A 6,524-nucleotide genomic window follows, 5' to 3' on the forward strand; every position below is an offset into this window, starting at 1 on the left:
TCATCTTGTAGCACAAACATATTCTCCATATTTTTCACCAGCTCTTTCACAACATCCTGCTTGCATACCAAATTCATTCACTCAACCCAACCTACCACATCATCACAATGCTCCATTATTTACACATTTTCCTGTTCAACTAATTCCACACCCTCACCATAATAAACCAGTACAACATGCTTACAATGTTGAGCTGGCAAATTTACCCACCCTTCCCACCCATTCTATCTCACATGCGCCATTAAAGAAAACCTACAATGAGATTCAGAATGTTTCAAATGCAAAAATTGTAGAAGCTATGGAAGAAAATGAGGTTTCTTTTACTATGCATCAACAAGCTATTTTAAAAACCCAAGAACTTCATGATATGATGGCTATGCAAGATCAAAAAAGTAAAGGATACATTGAAGATTGGTTCCACTCCATCATTTGTTTGCAACATCACTCTATGCTTCAACAATTTTTGATATCATTTTTTCAAGGGAAGCCACCTTCTCATACCCTAATTTTCATTAATATCCATTTTTCAAATTTGGGTATGCGTATACATGAAGCCTTATTTCGAAAATGGCTTCACTGGAAGTAATCATACACGTAGTCATATTCATCATTCAATCAAAGTAGGTTAGTGAATAAAATAAAACAAAATAAGGACATAAATAAGTGCATTTTGTTCTTTTGTAAAACTAGGGCTTTTTTTTGCAACATGCTATGCAAATCAACATCGGTGATAATTTTTTTATAATTTGTGTATGTAGATGAATCATAATGGAAATAATAAGTTCTACAAACACTCATTTTCATTTTTATCACCAATTTAAAAAAATGCTTGAATTTCATTTTTTTTGGCTTGCGGGCTTGATGAACTTTCTGGAAAAATAGTCGGGACAGTCATGTTTTGAGGGACCAAAAGTGAATATTTTTAAAACCTGTTTCTACCCTAGGTAGACCTTGATGTCTACTTTCTAACCCAATTTGAATCACTCAATTCGGATTTGAAACGAAAAAGTTAGAACCAAAACATTGACCGGTTATCTAGCGGGCAGCTCAGGAACAGAGTTGGGACAGTCAGTTTTTGGAGGCCTAAATGACCATATTTTTAAAACCTGTTTCTATCCTAAGTATCCCTTGATGTCTACTTTCCAATCCAATTTGAATCACTCAATTTGGATTTGAAACGAAAAAGTTAGAGCCAAAACATTGACCGGATGTCTAGCGGGCAGCTCAGGAACAGAGTTGGTAAAGTCAGTTTTTGGAGACCTAAATGAATGAATTTTTAAAACCTGTTTCTATGGTAGATTCCCCTATGAATCTAGTTTACAATGCAATTGGAATCACTCATTTTTGATATCGTATGGGGAAGTTATGATCAAAATACTGACTGTCTATCGTAAATCAGCACTCTTAAAACTATGTCTTTCCAGTTGTTCCTTAAAGTATTTGATCTATCAATTCTTCTTGTCTTCAAAACATGTTTCTATTGGAGATCAATAAATGAATCTATTTTCATTTCCAATTTGAATCATTCGAATCCGACATCAAATGAAAAAGTTATTCTTGAAATATCAACTGTTGGTCTAAGCCGGGTAATCGAAAATGACTCTATTATGCAGGTTATTCTAACTAAAATTGACATATCATATCATGGAATATTTAAAACCTGTTTCTAACGGAGATAAACCTTTGAATTAGCTCTCATTTGGCTTTGGAATCACTCAATTTCGACGAAAAATAAAGAAGTTGTGATTAAAACACTGCAGGTTAGTATGATTGGCCATTGCTCTCCCGCAGGTAACAAATAAATTTTACTTTGTTATTTTCTCTATGGATTTGTTATACAGAATAACTACTTGTTGTTTTTTGCATAATTCTTGGATTAAGGGAGCCCGTACACCTCTCTTTATTCATGATTTAATGCTTTATTGTAGGTAGATACTCGTTTTTTGCAGGTCCTGGGAAAATAAAGAAGGTCAACTTATGGACGAGTGATTTTTCAAAGAAATTTTTATAAAACAAAGGAATTTTATCCAAATCATTACCCAACGGATTCATAATAGAACAAATGAAGAATTGATTTCAATTTCAAGATTCATGTCTTGTTACTACTGCCAAAACATTTTTTCAAAAAGATCATTTTTTCAATAATATCATAGCTGTTGTAACTTAATTTACATATTGTTTTTTAAATAAAATGTTGTTTCTTTTCTAATTTCTTTTATATTTTGTGTTTCAGGTGTTGCTTCATTCAAACTATGACCCATCCTCAGCTTCAATACAGTGAACAGCTAATTCATTCTTTGCGTGCTTGCATTTTATGGTTGTATATTTTCCTGTTCTTTTTCTGAAGGAACAACATTTGTGTGCATTTTTGTCGTTCCTGCTGTTCCTTTTTCAAAGGGACATCATTTTCAATTTTGTTATTTATTTTCTAAAGGAATAGCACTTTTTGGTTCAGCCATACATTTTGTTGTTCCTTTTTCACAGTTCATTTTGCTGTTCCTTTTCGAAATGGAACAACACTTTTTGCACTTTCACATTTTGTTGTTCCTTTTCGAAATGGAACAGCACTTTTTGCACTTTCACATTTTGTTGTTCCTTTTTGAAATGGAACAGCACTTTTTGCACTTTCACATTTTGTTGTTCCTTTTCAAAATGGAACAACACTTTTTGCACTTTTCCATTTTGCTGTTCCTTTTCGAAATGGAACAACTGCTGTTCGTTTGAGTTTTTTGCTGTTCCTTTTTCAAAAGGAACAGCAGTGCGTGTTTTTGCTGTTCCTTTTTCAAAAGGAACAGCAGTTTGAGTTTTTTTGCTGTTTCTTTTTCAAAAGGAACAACAGTTTGAATTTTTACTGTTCCTTTTTCAAAAGGAACAGCAGTTTGAGTTTTTGTTGTTCCTTTTTCAAAAGGAACAGCAGTTTGAGTTTTTGTTGTTCCTTTTTCAAAAGGAACAGCAGTTTGAGTTTTTTGCTGTTCCTTTTTCAAAAGGAACAGCAGTTTGAGTTTTTTGCTGTTCCTTTTTCAAAAGGAACAGCAGTTTGAATTTTTTGTTGTTCCTTTTTCAAAAGGAACAGCAGTTTAGTTTGAGTTTTTGCTGTTCCTTTTTCAAAAGGAACAGCAGTTTGAGTTTTTGTTGTTCCTTTTTCAAAAGGAACAGCAGTTTGAGCTTTTGCTGTTCCTTTTTCAAAAGGAACAGCAGTTTGAGCTTTTGTTGTTCCTTTTTCAAAAGGAACAGCAGTTCGTGTTTTTGCTGTTCCTTTTTCAAAAGGAACAGCAGTTCGAGTTTTTGCTTGCATGGATTCTTCTCTTTCAAAAGGAACAACATTTGCATTTTCGCATTTTCTGTGTGTATTTTTGTTTTTGGTGTGCATTTTCTTTGATGTTCCCTACACGGAACACCACTTTTTGAGTGTTTTTGCTGTTCATTCAAAAGAGCAACACTTTGGGAATATTTTTGAGGGCAACCCTTTCCTTTCTCTTGTGGGATTATTCATAGTTCAGCTCAACCACATTCTCCTGATTCTCTTTCACGGCATGAAGTACACTACTTTTATGAGGACAGGAATTATGGATTCTTTTTGAAGCAAAGTTAATATTATTCACGTTATGATCTTTAAAAGGACAGCTCCTTAATGATAGATTCTTTTTAAAAGGGACACAAGTATTTATATATTCCTTTACTGCATTGTTTTCTGTTGTACATGATATTGATTGATCATCTTAATACCATGTTGGTTCCACCCTTCCTGGTTATAATCTTCTCTGTCTGTAATAAATGAGATTATGGGTATATTTTTTATATTGACATGTTCAACTTCTTCCGCCATCCCTGCTCTTAAGGAGTACTGAGTCTCCCTCTTTTTATCATAAAAATATGTAATAACAACAAAATTTTGTTCACAGATGGAGGATAGGGGGTCTCATTACGAGCCAGCCTACCATGTTCATAAGGCTGTAACAAAGTGACATTCCCATTATGGCCACCACACCAGGGTTATGATCCATGGGATAGCCAAATTATCCTTGGAACAGGAGGTCTCATCACGAGCCGGCCTGATCACTCTTGCTACATCCTAGTGAATGGCAGTGTGGTTATCTGGTTACCATGCCAGCACATTGATCTCTTCTGTAGAACAACACTAAAACTCTCTAGTTATAAATTGAGGATTCTGGCTCATATGGGTTAAAAAGCAACCCTGCCGGGGCTATGGACGCCTGCTGGCAGCAGCGGCTCTGCTTATGGTATTGAAGTTGTATCTTTTCGTCAATTATTATTATAATACCCTTTTGTTATTTTCTTTTTATCAGAGAAGTTATTTCCTTAATTTTTTCCCTGTTTGAACCTTTATGCATGAGAAATTGTTCTATGATCAATCACATCATTTTCAGCTAGAATACCGTCAGCAAAGCATCTTTTTAGCATATTGTTGTCCTTTTTCGTTTTGTATAAACTATCATCAATCCAAAGCGTCCTATCTCTTATTCATAACTATCTTTACACACTTTGCTCTCAATATAACCATACTTTTCACCGTCCTATCATTGATAAGTGTACTCTGCTTCACTTACTGATATATTGTTCATTCCATTGCGTTGCCGTCCGCACCACCCCTCTCATATGCTTTATGGTTATGGAACCCATTTTCCAATTGGAGGGGGGGAATGTATGCATTATGGGGTTACATGCGATATGATTACTACACTTTGCCATACCTTGTTGATTTGACAACATAGTAGTATTGCATGTATACATAAGTTTTTCTAATTGCAATTTTGCATGCATTTTATCTGTTGCTATTCAAAGCTAACACTATGGATTCAAGAACATTGTATGCAAAATAGTACTTTGTTTACAGGAGAACAACAAGTATGGGCAGAATTCTATTCGTAGCATGACCACACTATTGCACTTCACAATGGAGGCTCGTGAAGGTGAACAATTCTTCAGACATGATGTGCTTCCCTGGATTCCACCTTTTGCATCACTTTTAGCACCAACTCCGCCTACATCAGCTTCAACAACTGCCAGTATTTATATGTCATTCCACATTTTTGGAGGTAAAACTTGAGGTAAAATTGCATAGTTTTCTAATTTATTATAAATTTAGGAGAATCTAATGAAAATCCAGCTTGAGCATTATTTGTCATCCTTCATTCCACATCTTTACCACGTCCCCTTTTTCAGTAGCATGTCATTTTCGAGTGTGGGGGAGTGTTCCTTTCATTCATTTTTTTATGACCATGTCATTCATATTCTTTATCATCTATTGCTCTTCTTATTCATTCTCAACACCTCCCTTATTTCATCTTGTGTTACACCAAGCGTACAATTCAACAGCTGGTAGCAACCACCTCTATTTGTTTTCTAGCATCGCATGAGGACATGCTAATTTTTCAGAGAGGGGGAGGAATTGCTATGCATGATGGATGTTTTCTATTTTCTTTCTCCTTTAAGGCATACAATTTCATTTTTACACAGTGCGGAAATTGATTTCCCATATTTTCAAAAACTATGAACTCAATTCTTGTGATCTCTAGGAAACACAAACATACTATTAAAATACACATACCTAGATAATTTCAAGAAATATTGGTTCATAAAATTTCGGAAATCATGCACTCTCACCTACAACCATTTTGTTTATATCTCATGATCCGTGCATCAAAACGATTTGATTTTTGGATCATAGAGACATTCATGTATTGTAAATTTACTTGCAACATTTCAACAAAATCTGGTTTGTAGTTTTGAGAAAATGCTTAATGAAGTTTGCTGTTATCTATATCATATTTTGCTGCAACTTCATACATATAGTTGAATGTCAATGTAAAAATTGTTATGCCTTCATCAAGATTGTTAAGATTGAATATTTATTAATTAAGGAAGCATTCAGTTATTCTCAAATTTTTATTGCTTGGTTAACACATGGTTTTTTTCTTTAGGTTGCATGAGAACATGCAATATATTCAGTTTTCGTTGCATGAGGACATGCAACATATTGAGTGTGGGGGTGTGTAGGGTCGTTAATATGCCATGATTATTGTCACTTGTGAACGTTTATTCCACCCATTTCCACCATTCTTCATCATGACATCTATTATAATTTATCATTTAAATCCATTTTATAAATGATTTATGCTCTCATGGATGAATATTATTTATTCTCCCTTATTTCTAATAAATTGATTATTATGCATTATTTTATCAATGATAGTTCTAATAAGTTGGTTGTAACCGTATTTACCATTTTTAGCCTCCAAAGTAACTTCCAGATTGAAGATTTGATTTTTAAATCAGCCAACTCAGAAATTCGCTGGTTTAAGGAGTGACAGTTTTGCGGTTAAGATTCTGAGCAAATGAAGACGAATTTGGAAAATCTGGAACATGGGTTTTGTCCAGAACGGGCCCAATTATCTTCAAAAATAACAGTTTTCCAAAATTCGGCTTGTACAGGGAGAAACGCAGGGTTCTTTGAACACGATTTTCTGGGATTTGCTATTGTGGCCGCCCTCCAAATCTTAGCT

The sequence above is a fragment of the Pinus tabuliformis genome, chromosome 6, assembly GCF_031772625.1.
Source record: "Pinus tabuliformis cultivar Carrire ecotype Pingquan chromosome 6, CPIR1, whole genome shotgun sequence".
NCBI lineage: Eukaryota > Viridiplantae > Streptophyta > Pinopsida > Pinales > Pinaceae > Pinus > Pinus tabuliformis.